Source organism: Pelophylax lessonae (assembly GCF_965119305.1).
Source record: "Pelophylax lessonae genome assembly, chromosome: 12".
Lineage (NCBI taxonomy): Eukaryota > Metazoa > Chordata > Amphibia > Anura > Ranidae > Pelophylax > Pelophylax lessonae.
This window is the reverse complement of record NC_138779.1, coordinates 143,500,901-143,516,225: the sequence shown is the minus strand read 5'-3', so window position 1 is coordinate 143,516,225 and position 15,325 is coordinate 143,500,901.

Here is a 15,325-nt window from a genome sequence, read left to right as displayed (position 1 = left end):
GTGTATATATACATACATGTGTGTGTGTGTGTATATATACCCCTACACAGAAGTTCTGATGTTATGCCTGCCTCCAAAGACCCCCAAAAAATGCCCAAAAAAACGCCTGCTACTAAACCGGCAAGGTGTGAAAATAGCGGAGCCACTATCCTGTTCTATATTAATTCTAATACAAACAAACTTTTTTTTTTTCTGGTTCTGGACATGCTACAGAGCTGAATCTTCACAGGTACATTTTTTAGACCCCCCCAGACACTAAATCCAAAGAAATCTCATTTTTTTTTCAATAATTTTTTCAATATTTGGCTCTCTATAAAAAATGACAATTTTTAAGAATTTTTTTTGTGTGATTAATAGTCCCTGGGGCATGACCCAGAACCCTAGGCACTTTTTCGGGGGCATTTATTGGGTTTTAGGGCTTCAAATGGTGTTTTTTGATTACCGAAGTTCGGGTCCCATTGATTTCAATGGGGTTCTGAAATCAAGGCCGAACTTTTGGGAAGTTCGGGTGTTCTGGTCGAACCGAACTTTTCAAAAGTTCGATCATCCCTAGTCTTTGAGCAGGAAAATCCTCCGGGGTTAAGTGGTTAACAAACTGTAAAACTTTGCAAACCATGTTTTATGCACCTGTATTTAGCTGAGTTCAATTGGGCTTTAATATATATGATTTATTCTTTAATGAAAATAAGGAGATTTTGGAGGGAATTGGAGTTTGGCTAAGTGATCTACAGAACAAAAGTTTTTTTTTTTACTTTGGAAATGTTACATTTTTACTTTAGCAACAACAAAAAATAATCCATATTCTTAAATGTGCTTCTGACCTTTAAGGAAATCTTAAGTGAATAGCTGAATAGTGTTATCCCCTCAGTTATCAATGTATGGCAATAAATGATTAGAATATTCTGAATATGTTAAAAAAAAAAAAAGCTTCTGATTTTATTAGATAAAAATATTTTATTCACAAAAATATAAATTTTTAACACATATAACGGTACTTTATGCTATTCTTTTATTGTAATATGTATCATAAAAGGCAACTGACAATTATTATAATAGCAAATGACACCTCCAACTTCATTTGCAGACAACGCTTTATAATGCGTGTACATTATAAATGTGTGTGTCCTGTATATTGTACAGGACACCAGGAACATGTCCTGGACAGCAGGTATAATTCCCCATTATTTGATTTGTGGTCCCTCTAAAGGGGATGATTTGAAGACGTTCTTGAGTACGTTGGGTGAGAGATTTCATTGTAATCATTAGTAATCCGAAGCTGTGAGCGAGTATAAGCTCTTTGGCAACTAGGATGCTTGTTGCTGAACTCCCGCAGCCTTAGCAGCACCTTGAAGCATGTGGGACCCTTACCCAGGGTAGGGCCGAGAGCCTGTTGTATAGTTTTCATATACCAGCACTATGAACTGTTTGGGCCCTCCATATGAATATATATGGGAATAATAAAATACCTTCAATGTTTTTTTGTTTACTATTTCAGGTTTTTTTTTTCTCCAAATTAAGGGAATCCCATCTTAGACAACTGTTACCATAACATGTGCCCCCAGTGGAAAATGTCTCTGTTTTGGTGGCAACCCAAAATCTTTGATTGTTTTCCCTTATAGAGACCACAATAAAAAAATGTTGTCTGTAAAGGGGGAAAAAAATCTAAGACAAGGGTTTTAACTCTTCAACCACACTATCCACAACTAAAGAAAAATGTTTTGGCCCTAGATGTTCTTTAACCACTAACCCCTTGCCTATTTATCAGGAATGTTGCACACTCCTCATGTAAGGCTCATTCTCAATCCTACGGAGATAAGACTGGAACTATCTAGGGTCGCAGGTTTGAATCCCAACAACGACACTACCTGCCTGGAGTTTGTATGTTCTCCCCGGGCCTGCATGGCTTTCCTCCCTGAGTTCCGGTTTCCTTCCACGCTCCAAAGACATGCTGGTAGGTTAATTGGCTCCTGTCTAAATTGGCCCTAATGTGTGTGTGTATGAATGTGAGTTAGGGACCTTAGATTGTAAGCTCCTTGAGGGCAGGGACTGATGTGAATGTACAATATACAGGTGCATCTAAAAAAAAATTAGAATATCATCAAAAAAATAATTGATTTTCAGTCATTCAATTCAAAAAGTGAAACTCATATTATATAGATTCATTACACACAGAGTGATATATTTCAATCATTTCTTTCTTTTATTTTGAAGATTTTGGCTTACAGCTAGTGAAAACCAAAAATTCAGTATCTCTGAAAATTAGAATATTGTAAAAAAGTTCAATATTGTAGACTCATGATGTCACACTTGTGGCAGAGCATTGCCCTGCCAGGATCTAGAAGGAGGTTGTGTCCCAGAATTCTCAACCGGACAGGTTTAGGGGCTCCAGGGAGCTTGTGACATGAAGAGGAAACTTGCTTTCTCTGTCGCTCATTGACAGACGCAGTCCTCTTGATTAATATCAAATTGGGTTATACTGCCCTCTACAGGAGTAGGACACTAGGCAGAAGGAAAACGTTCTGGCCACACCTTAGGGGCAGTCCCAGAGGGTATATCCTCTCTCTCTCTGCTACAGGATGTTAGTTTATAAAGTTGATATGTTGGCATCGGCGGATGCCTCTTTTGGCCGCAAGGTTTTGCAGGCCGCAATTTGAGGAGACCGTTGGTCTACCTCGAGGGTTTTTTCTGTTGGGTTTTCAGTTGAGTCTCATCCTTTGGTTTGATGAGCCTTTAAGACTTCTAGTCGGCACCGGTTGGGCCTTCTGGATTTAAATTTTGATTTCTGTTATCCCACCCCTCATTTGTGGCACTGCTTTGGGACGTCCCAATTTGATATTAATCAAGAGGACTGCGTCTGTCAATGAGCGACAGAGAAAAATGGATTTTTGTAAAATCCTACCGTAAAATCCTTTTCTCTTAAGCTCATTGACAGACGCAGTACCCGCCCCTCTACTTTTGAGTTGGGTTGGGTTAAATTCTCTGACACTGCTTTGTGACATAACTAATATCCTGTAGCAGAGAGAGAGAGGATATACCCTCTGGGACTGCCCCTAAGGTGTGGCCAGAACGTTTTTCTTCTGCCTAGTGTCCTACTCCTGTAGAGGGCAGTATAACCCAATTTGATATTAATCAAGAGGACTGCGTCTGTCAATGAGCTTAAGAGAAAAGGATTTTACGGTAAGATTTTACAAAAATCCATTTTTTTCAGTTTCCCCAGTATTGTCCTGGATTTGTTTTGGGACCTGGAGCCCTGGAGTGATCCGGGTGGGATGAAATCTCCAATCCTGAATCCAGGTATTCAGAACAGCCAGCGTACTGATTAGTCAGATGTGTGCTGGGTTTTTAGTATTAACCTGACCATGGTTCTGAGCTCCACCCCGGCAGACAGGAGGGGTTTGTTGTTGAAGGAGAAGAAATGCTGAAGACAGAGTTTTCACTAGCTGTAAGCCATAATAATCAAAATTAAAAGAAAGAAACATGTTTTCCCTACTCATCTTTTCTGACTATTTTTACTAGTTTTGCATTTGGCTAGGGTCAGCGTCACTACTGGTAGCATGAGGTGATACCTGGACCCTATAGAGGTTGCACAGGCAATCCAACTCCTCCATGATGGCACATCAATACGTACCATTGCCAGAAGGTTTGCTGTGTCTCCCAGTCTCAAGAGCATGGAGGAGATTCCAGAAAACAGGCAGTTACTCTAGGAGAGTTGGACAGGACCATAGAAGGTCCTTAATCCAACTGCAGGACCAGTATCTGCTCCTTTGTGCAATGAGGAACAGGATGAGCACTGCCAGAGCCCTACAAAAAGATCTTCAGCAGGCCACTGGTGTGAATGTCTCTGACAAAAAATCAGAAACAGACTTCATGAGGGTGGCCTGAGGGCTCAACCTCCTCTAGTGGGCCCTGTGCTCTCTGCCAGGCACTGTGGCGCTTCATTGGCATTTGCCATTAAACACCAGAATTGGCAGGTCTGTCACTGGCGTCCTGTGTTTTTTACAGATGAGAGCAGGTTTGCCCTGGGCACATATGACAGACGTTAAAGGGTCTGGAGAAGCCGTGAAGAACATTATGCTGCCTGTAACATCGTTCAGCATGACCGGTTTGGTGGTGGGTCAGTGATGATCTGGTTAGGCAAATCCATGGAGGGACGCACAGGCTAGACAATGGCACCCTGGCTGCCACTAGGTATCAGGATGAAATCCTTGGACCCATTGTCCGACCCTATGCTGGTGCAGTGGTTCCTGGGTTCCTCCTGGTGCCCGACAATGCCTGGCCTCATGTGGCAAGAGTATGCAGCCAGTTCCTGGAGGATGAAGGTATTGATACCATTGAATGGCCCTCAGGCTCGCCTGACCTAAATCCAGTAGAACACCTCTGGGACAATATGTTTCGGTCCATCTGACCCCACAAGGTTCCACCTCAGTCTGCTCAGGAGCTCAGTGATGCCCTGGTCCAGATCTGGGAGGAAATACCCTAGAGCACCATCTGTCTTCTCATTAGGAGCATGGCCCGACGTTGTCAGGCCTGCGTACAAGCACATGGGGGCCATATAATCTACCGAGTACCATTTTGAGTTGCTGCAAGGAAATTTGAGCAAAATGGACTAGCCTGCTGCGTAATTTTTTCACTTTGATTTTCGGGGTGTCTTTGAATTCAGCCCTCTGTAGGTTGATAATTTTCATTTCCATCAAATGATGTGGAATCCTTTCGTTCCTAATGCATTACCCAGTCCATATCAGTTTAGATATCCAGCATGATATTTTTCCCCATTGAGATCTGATGTGTTTTCCAAGTGTTCCTTTTAATTATTTTTATCAGTGTACATTTCATGCTTGAAAGTGCTGGTGATCACTCTGCTGTTAACTACTACATGGCCTGATTGTCACAAGCAATACTTGCATTTGTTGGGTTATAAGGAAAAAGATAAAAATGTTGGTTGCTCTTCCAAGGTTGTGCTAGAAAGATGACACAGCATACGATATATGCTGAAACTGGGGACATATGCAGCTTTAACTAAGGAGCGTACAAGAATGAATGTTGAAAAATTCTACCCAGACAGAATAGTAGACAGCCGGGTTAGCGCCAGTATCATTAACAATTGATAGCAGAGACTCTTGCTTCTGTTTCAGAGTATAAAGATAAATGTTTCTTTCCATTTCTTTTAAAGATGTTCACATTATTATTAAAGAATGATCTTAAAATAAGAGCAACTGGCATTTTGAGAGATCATGTTCTAATTAGAGACAAGTACATGTATTAGCCTACAATAATAAAAAGATGCCCTTCGCTGTTAATCTAAAAGTAGAGAGCAAAGTAAAAATGGTAAGATTAGAGAAAAAAAGGCAATGAAAAAAATAGATGATGAAAAAACAAAAGGGAATTCCATTCTGATCATATGGACCACTTAGATGTGTCCACACTGCCTCTTTATCTTCAGAATGTCACACAGTAATAGGCTCAGAGCATTCCAAAAGAGAAATAAGCAAAAGAAAAGTGGTAAGAAAGGAAAAATTAAGTGGTAACAACTTTAGGACATCGTTGATAGCCATACAGGAAATAAGTTAACTGATGTGATAGATGTGAAGATCACATATTACAATGAAGGGCAAACACATTTTTAGATGTGTGTGACTTATATTCACACATTGGTTAAAGTGTCCTTTTTTACATGAAAAAAAAAGTTTAGTGTTTGTAGTGGTTCCTCATAGCTGGGGGTCCTCCAAGCACATCCTTTCTAAAGACTGGTGACCAGACCTGAGTGGTATACTCAATATGTTGTCGAACTTTAGCTTTGTGAAATGATAGAATTATAGTCTTATCTCTTTTAGTTTTGCTTGCTGCAGTTTGGCATAAATGCTATTACTGATCTTCTAGGACCCCCAGATCCTTTCCCATCCTTGATTTCCCCAGAGGTTCTTCTCCCTAGAATGTAACTTGCATTCCTATTTTTAGCCCCCAAGTGCATTACTTTATATATATATATCAAATTTAAAATTTGCCATGAAGTTGCCCGCCACTTTATTTTATTGAGGTCTTCCTGTAAGGTTGCTATATCCTGTTGCAAATACTGAGATTGAACTATTTATACCAACCTCTCTGTCATATACAGTATGGACAAATTAAACAGAATTGGTCCCAGACCAAAGCCCTGGGGTACCCCACTTACGACTCCAGACCATGATTCACTATTTATCACCTCCCTCTCAACGCGCTCCTGTAACCAGTTTTCTATCCAGGTACATACACTACTGTCAGTGCCAACACACCTCAACTTGTAAATTAAGCATTTATGGGGAACTGTATCGAATGTTTTGACGAATCCAGATACATAAAAGCCTTTTTCTATTACAGCTCACTTCCTCAAAGAATGGTAACAGGTTGGTGTGGCAAGAAGGATATTTCATAAAACCATGGTGGTTACTACTGATACTATTTTCATCACAACATTTTTGGCTATGATTTCTTATTATTTCCTCCAGTAGTTTACATACTGGGTGACTGGTCTGTAGTTTCCAAATATCCAAATCATGTACCTAGTATGTCATTTGACTTCAAGTGGTACGATACCGTTTTTTAGAGCCGATAGTCAGCTCTCTTGTAATAGCAATCTGAGTGGCTAACTAGCTGCTCGATTGCTATTACAAGCAGCAGGAGGGGATGTCCCGTTGGCGTGCTCAGACTCTCCCATCCCACAAAGAGAACTGAGCTACCAGTCGACATGTCTGCCGTCTAGCTTTGATCGGGTCTCCCCTATGGTAACCTAGAAATTATGACATATTATCACTTCCAGTTTACCTGGATGTCAACAGCACCTTTTTTTTAAAAAAACGAAGGGCCTGGTATGGACTGGGGGGGAGGACTGTTGATTTTTTATATTCATGTCCCATAGACTTTAATAGAGTTTGCATGTTCACTAGAACTTTGAGATTTTCTGGTGCAAACTGAACAGGGGGGTGTTCGGCCCATCCTTATTCAGGATCTCCAGTACCAATTGGAAGCTGCATTGGTAAAAATTGATGCCCTGGAAAACTGTTCCAAACGTTATAAATTTCAGGATCAGGGGACTTCCCAAATCTATTAAAGACACCCCTTCTGCTGTTCACACATTCTTGAGATTTGTTGCATGACCTTCCTGATGGTGGGGAATAGGGCTCATAGAGCTTTGCAACCCCCTCACCCGGATGGTTTGCCTCAAGACATTTTTGTGAAGCCCATTTCTACAAAGTGAAGGAGGTGGTGATGAGATGTTCCCAGGACTCCCCTTCCTTGGCTATCCAGGGCCACGAGGTTCAAATCTTCGTGGCTTTATCACCCTATACCATTCAAAGGCAACAGTCCCTTAAACCCCTACTGCTGGCACTCACAAGAATGGGTATCAAATATTGTTGGGCCTTTCTGTTTTGGCTGTCCTTTACCTTTCAGAATGAGTCCTTTGCCTTCGCCTCTTTTGCAGAGGGGGAGGTCTGCAGTTACAGTTGGGAATCATTGCTCAAGAACCTTCAACCTCTTCGCCACGCGATCGGCTAAGTACATCCAAACATGCTCTCCCACAATGCCCTATCTCACCTTTGTGGCAAGGAGCTAAATCTTGTCGCCCGAGAGGCTCTCCCCCACTTTTAACTGCTTAACTGGCTTATGGGTGTTTACAACTAGTGGTGACTCTTGTGTGACATGGTTGGGGAACTTGAGGCACCCTTGACAGATGGATCCCTCTACTCCTTGTTTACATAATATTACTGTTTCATTTAATTAAATTCTATTGAACTTATTTTGGTGGCTGTAAGGCCAGCCCAGGGAGGTTTGCTTCCTTACTTGACCCAATGTGCTCTAAGACATGGTCCAGCATTGTGTTGGACACGGTAACTTTTATTACGGATAGTGGGGTTGGGCTGGTCTGTCCCCACTTCCCACCTGTTGCTTTACTACTTTTTCTGTCTTTTTCAGCTTCTTCTTCTTCTTCTATGTGCAGGCTGGAGATACCTGCTCTTTGTGCTGATGCTGATTGCAGAGCCTGGGGAAACCTGCCATGTGATCAACACTGTCCTGTGCGTGGTGTGGTGAGTAGAAGCCTGTTTGTTGAGCCTGTCCTTTTGCTGGCCTGCAGTTATGTGTCCTGCTAATCAATCAGTTTTATGGATTTTTCCACACAACACACAGGGGCTGAATGAATTTCCTACCTTCTTTTTGGTCAATGCGTCAGATAAGACCAAGGGTGTTGCTATCTTTTTTTCAAAACAGATTGCCATTTCTCCCCTGCAGGAAATCAAAGACCCCAGTGGTCGCTTATTGTTTTTGAAGGGCACCATTGAGGGTCAACTCTACTCATTGATCTCATACTTTGACCCTAACCAAGGACAGCTATCTTTTTTTTTCTACTATGTTTAATGAGCTTATTCCACATGTTGAGGAGACAGTGGTTTTTGGGGGAGATTCTAATACTGCACTGGATTTGAGTCTAGACAAGTCTCAGGTGGCTGATGCTCAGTTCAAGTGCAAGACAAGTTTGAACATTGCCAAAATTCCGTTCATTACAGCCTTACCTCAGTAACAATTCCCAAATCTATTGCATTTGCTATATATGACAGTCTGGTGCTTTATCTGTTATTATACTCAGATTTGATTGATTTTCATTGGTGTAATTTGCATCTGGGGGCCTATGGTGACACTAAGGTGGTGACAGATACAGCCGGTTGGTCATTTAAGGGTGCCTTCAAAAATCTGTAGACCTATTGGAAGAGCAGTTAGTTTCTTGTCAGGCTGGTTTTTTGTATGTTATATATTTAAACATGGTTAGTAAAAATGTGGTTATTTATTATTTATGTTTTGTTAATAAATAGGCTGCTTTGGCCATTTTAAACCATACAAGGGTGTTGTGTGGTCATTTATTGGGATACAGGGAAGGTATGTGGGTTGGTTGGTTCAGGCTCGGACAGCCTATACATTGGGCAATACCCCCAGTCATGTAATCTAGTTGGCCAAGTGATGCTAAAAGTAAGGGACCCAAGATTGAGCCCTGAGGAACACTCTAGTCACAGCACAGCTGGAACACCAGTGGTGCGCACATGTGCCCCATACCTGGAAGTGCTGGATCACATACTGGATACCTGATCTGGCACAGGAGAGCCACTCTGCCACTGTACTCCTACGTGAGGTAAGTGTGTGCTAGTTAGTTTTTGCCTAATGCTACATATCATTGCTTTACTATGTTAACCACTTGCCTACCAGTCACGTTGACTGTACTGCAAAGTGGCTCGTTATCGTCTGGCGACGTAGACCTACGTCACCAGACATTCCCCTCTCACGTATTCAGTTACAGCGGGAGTCAGGCCAGGGGAGGAGTGGTGGTGATCACCGCTGCTCTTCCCCGATCGTCGGGGATCTAGTGTGGAAATCCGCCCGCTTGTGTAAACAAAGCGGGCAGATCTCCTAAGTGACAGGCAGGGTCAGATTGCAGGGTTCAGCATAGCTGAACCTGCGATCTGTCCCTGTGTCACTCAGTCACCTCCCCCCACACACGTCAGTAAGCACCAGGCAAACATTAACCCCTCCCTCGCAGATCGCCGCCATCACTCGTTAAAAAAAAAAAACACCAAAAATGACAGAAATCTTTCCCGTAGTTTGTAAACGCAATAACTTTTGCGCAAACTAATCAAAATAAACTTTTCTCTATCGCTCATTGACAGACGTAGTCCTCGGTGATACAGCACCTTCGGGTTATGTTGCCTCCACAGGAGCAGGACTAGACAGGAAATTAAAATGCTCTGGCCACACCCTAGGGGCAGTCCCAGAGGGTATATCCTCTCTCTCTCTGCCTCAGCAAATCAGTTATTTTCTGTCTAGTTAGGAGTAAGGACCTAGATACCTTGCTGGGATCTTCGGTCCTGGCAAGATTTTTTTTCTTAAAAAGATTTTTTAGACAGCTTTTTTCTCCAGTGTTCCTGTGAGATCTTCAAGCAAGAAAGCTGAACTGGGCGACGGGCTGGATGTTGAGATCCGGTGGTCACCCCAGTTCAGCCTACGAGCGCGTGCAGGCCATAGCTCCGCGCTGGGTCGGCCGCGACAAAGTCCCATTAAGGGACTGACCCCGCGAGTTAAACGTCTCGCTGAAACGCCAAAGACCATGAGTCACGGCGTCCGTATTGGTCGACAGCCCTCCCGCCCCGGTGGAGAGGGGTACTGTCAGGAGTTGGAGTTGGTGCCCGCCTGGTTCCGGTATGGTGAGTAGTATGTTCCCCCTTTTCCCCCTGACGGGTCTTGTGGTGAACGCGGGCCCCTCTCTGTATGGTAAGATAGAGTCCCCCTCTATCCTATAACATGGCACAGATCCCCCTACTTTGAGTGTGATTTTATGTGCAAAAAGCCAGGAGGCTTGGTTTGGGAGCTAACAATCTAATTGTATACATGTTTAAAAGATTGTAATCAGTGGCAGTCTGCCAATCTTACTGTGATAAGAATAGGTACCTACCAGTCAGAAGCCACGGACATGTAGACTGCCTTCCTAGTCAAATCTCCAGCTATAGCAGGCCTTCCGAACGGCCATGAGGTCCGCCAGGGCCGGTACCACCAACCACGCCAAAAATCCCCATGCAGAGATAGTGTTGTGTGCCCTGCAGCACACCGCTATTCGGTACAGGCCGCCGCCATTTTTTTTGCTGGATTGCACGAGCCGCCATTTTGGCGTAGCCTCGTGTCTCCAGCATGGGGGCGGCCATGTTTGAGGTGATCCACCTCGTGGAGCTAGGGGAGGCGCCGGAAGGCGTGCAGAGGGGCGGAGCCGCCTCCTTTCTTCCTGGGCAGCCAGCCAAAAGACTTCCTGTTTGTCAAGACAGCGCTGTAACCTGTTGCAGTTAAACTCTGAGCATCAAGTGGTGAGCCTGGGGGTCTATCTCTCTCTCTCTCTCTCGATCGATAGGGATCCCTAGCAGGTAACACTAAGGGGCTTTTGTGGCGCTGGGGGTCTGTGAAAAAAAAAAAAAAAAAATTTTTTATTTTTGAATTATATTATCCGGGAAGTTACTGGAATAATCATGGACCCTGCCACACAAATTCCCCCACCTGTTTCCCTCGAGGGGGCCACGGGACCTGCCGGTGCACAGAGTGTAGAGGCATTTACAGCAATTTTGGAGTCTATGGTGGCTCGGGTGGAGGCGGCCTGTCAGGGACGAGGGTCAAGGAAGCGACCCCCGCCTACCCCTATATTATCTGACACCTCTGACTCAGATTCAGAGATGGTCACTGCAGTTGCAGGTCCCTCTGCAAGGGCTGTTACCTCAGGTAAAGCTCCCTCAGACAGTGAGGAGGACGTTTCTTCTCCCGCTATAATTCAGGAAGAAGCATTGGTGGACGCACTAGTTGTGGCAGTGCAGGAAACCTTAAAACTTGAGGTTTTACCGGCAGAAGCAACTGATACAGAGATTCCTTTTGGTACTAACAAGCCCATCAAAACGGTGAAGGTTTTTCCTGTACCCAAGTGTTTTGGTAATAAGATTAAAGGAGAATGGGAGCATTCTAAACGTACCTTTACTATTTCCAAGCGTATTGCTAGACGCTATCCGTTTGAGGAATCCATCATTAAGAAATGGACGGTACCACCAGTGGTGGATCCACCTATTTCCAGGCTGAATAAAGCCACGGTTATCCCAGTGGAGGACACTTCGTCCTTTAAGGATCCGGTGGATCGAAAGATGGAAGCAGAGTCCCGCACCATCTTCTCTCTGATAGGGTCAGCATTTAGACCAGTAATTGTTATTGGTCTAGTTTCCCAGACACTTACGGAATGGGCGAGATTGGTACGCCAAGACCTTAGGGGAAAAGATATTCCCCAGGAAACATCTGATTTGATGGAACAGATTATACAAGGGCTACAGTTTATCTGTGACGCAGCCTTGGACACTACTCCCCTATTAGGGCATGCATCTATGTCAGCGGTAATCCTCAGACGTGTGCTGTGGTTAAAATGCTGGTCAGCTGACCTAGGTTCCAAAAAGACCTTGACGAATCTCCCCTTTCAGGGGAATCGTCTATTTGGGGCCACCCTAGATGAAATCATTAAGGATGCCACTGGGGGCAAGAGCACTTTTTTGCCACAGGCTGCTAAAGCTAAGGGACCTGGCAACAAGCGAGGACCTTTCTTTACCGCCCATAAAGGGTTCACACGCCCGGCTGGAACAAGCGGGAAAGGCAAGACTCCTCCAGGAGGGTTCAAGAAAGGCTGGTCGGACAAACAGAGGACCAACTCAGCCAAACCCGAAGCAAAGGAGTACACAGCCTGAAGGTGCGCCCCCACCCGGTTTGAGGGTGGGGGGACGTTTTCACCGGTATTCAGGACATTAGATCGAGCATCAACTACTACTACCGGTGCGATTCTTCCCTTCCAACATTTAAGTACTACAGGGAGCGGTAGTCACCGTTCCCTGAATAGATCTTTTCCTTTACCTTTTCCTAAGATTAGTCTCAATTCCCCACAGGAATCGGATCTGGTTGACCAGACAGGCCAAGAAGCCTCTAGCCGGGTGACTTCGGTCCCTGAGGTTCAACCAGAAAAGATCACCCTTCCTGATAGCAATCAGGTATCTGATAAATGTGTGGGAACAGAAAACGACCAGACTTTCTTGGATGGTCGGGGCCAGATAGCTCTAGGGACGCCTGGTTCAGATCCAGTCAGCACCAGTGGTCCTAGAAATTCTAGGCTGGCCTCGTCAAGCGGCCTGGCCGACTTGGACAGGCTAGTCGCAGACGTTCCGTGGGAACTTCGTCTCAGGGAGTGTCTGTGGTCTCAAGGACCAATTTACCATCGTGCTTTACAGTCGCTGGTTTTAATGGCCTGGCCATTGAGACCCAAGTACTGAAGGACAGAGGTTTGTCAGCTTCAGTCATTCCTACCCTTATTAAAGCAAGGAAAGCGACTTCCAGCAAGGTCTATTATCACACATGGAAGACTTATATTGTGTGGTGCGAATCTTTAGGATTTCCTCCACGTACCTATTCGGTGACTCGAATATTGGCTTTTTTGCAACAAGGGGTTGAGCAGAAGCTAGCCTTGAGCACCATCAAGGGTCAAGTTTCAGCATTAGCAATCTTCTTTCAGAAACCTTTAGCTACCAAGTCCTTGGTGCGGAATTTCATCCAGGGGGTGCGGCACCTGGCTCCACCAGTCCGCGCGCCCTTACCGCCCTGGGATCTTAATTTAGTTTTGTCGGTTCTACAGAAACCTCCCTTTGAAAACATCAGGGAGATTCCCTTGCTTACTTTATCCCAGAAGGTGGCCTTCTTGGTGGCTATCACTTCTGCTCGCAGGGTGTCAGAACTGGCTGCATTATCATGCCAGTCCCCATACCTAGTGATTCATAGGGATAAGGTAGTACTTCATCCTAAGCCATCCTTTCTTCCTAAGGTGGTTTCAGATTTTCATCTGAATGAAGATATTGTACTACCTTTCTTGTGTCCTCAGCCCAAGCATCATCGGGAACATGCGTTGCATTCCTTGGATGTGGTTCGGGCAATCAGAGTATACCTGAAAGCTACGGAATCATTCCGTAAGACGGATTCACTTTTTGTGATCACGGATGGCCCCAGAAAGGGTTTGCCTGCATCTGCTGCGACCATTGCCAAATGGATTAGACAGACGGTGGTACAGGCTTATTCTATTAAGGGTCAGAGTCCTCCGTTCCCTGTTAGGGCGCACTCCACTCGAGCGCTCATTACTTCCTGGGCCTTTCGCCATCAGGCGTCAGTGGTCCAGGTATGTAAGGCGGCCACCTGGTCGTCGGTACATACCTTTACAAAATTCTATAAAATTGATGTGACGGCATCGGCGGATGCCTCATTTGGCCGCAAGGTTTTGCAGGCCGCAATTTGAGGAGACCGGTGGTCTACCTCGAGAGTTTTTTTCTGTTTGAAAAATTTCTTTTTTGTTGAGTCTCATCATTAAGGATGAGCATTGTAAACTTCTAGTTGGCACCGGTTGGGCCTTCTAGATTGGGATTTGATTTCCATTTTCCCACCCCTCATTTGTGATACTGCTCTGGGACGTCCCGAAGGTGCTGTATCACCGAGGACTACGTCTGTCAATGAGCGATAGAGAAAAATGGATTTTTGTAAAATCTTACCGTAAAATCCTTTTCTCTTAGCTCATTGACAGACGTAGTCCCCGCCCCTCTGTTTTGGAGTTGGGTTGGGTTAAAATCTCTAAAGACTGCTTTTTGACATAACTGATTTGCTGAGGCAGAGAGAGAGAGGATATACCCTCTGGGACTGCCCCTAGGGTGTGGCCAGAGCATTTTAATTTCCTGTCTAGTCCTGCTCCTGTGGAGGCAACATAACCCGAAGGTGCTGTATCACCGAGGACTACGTCTGTCAATGAGCTAAGAGAAAAGGATTTTACGGTAAGATTCTACAAAAATCCATTTATTGCAAAATTTAGATTTTTACATTTTGGGGGGGGGGGGTGAATTTCATATAAAAAAATTTGAAAAATATTGTTATTTTTTTCAAAATTGTCGCTCTTTTTTTGTTTATAGCGCAAAAAGTAAAAATTGCACAGGTGATCAAATACCACCAAAAGAAAGCTCTATTTGTGGGAAAAAAAAGTCGTAAATTTAATTTGGGTACAGCGTTGCACGACCGCGCAATTGTTTGTTAAAATAACGCAGTGCCGAATCACAAAATATGGCTTGGTCAGGAATGGGGTAAAACCTTCCGGTCATAAAGCGGTTAAAAATATGCTCATTGAGAATTTGTTTTGTCAAAGACAGGTAGCTAAATACATTTTGGCCTAAATATATGACGAAAATTTAATATATTGGATATTTTTTAACTGTCAAAGTAGAAAAATATTGTTATTTTTACAAAATTGTCGCTTTTTTAAATTATTTTCGCAAAAAAATGTAAATCGCACAGGTGATCAAATACCACCAAAAGAAAGCTCTGCTTATGGGAAAAAAAGGACATAAATTTTGTTTGGGTATGGCGTTGCATGACCGCGCAATTGTCAGTTAAATTCGCACAGTGCCGAATCGCAAAAAATGGCCTGGACGTAAGACAGCAAAATCCTCCGGTGGTTACGTTTAGTTACATGATTGTCTGATTATATGTATCAGTGTATCAATAAAGCATTACTTTTAGGTCATTTTTGTGCACAATTTTCTGAAAGGTCACACCCTAAAAATACTAAAATTCTTTTTGTTTTTTAATATGTTCTACTTTGGGATATGGTATGAACTCTGATCCTTGAGCTGAAACCTACTTTTCAATAGCACCTTAAATAGGAAAGGGATGCTCTTTTGAGAGACCGGAAATAGGCTATGTTTGCCTCCATACTAAG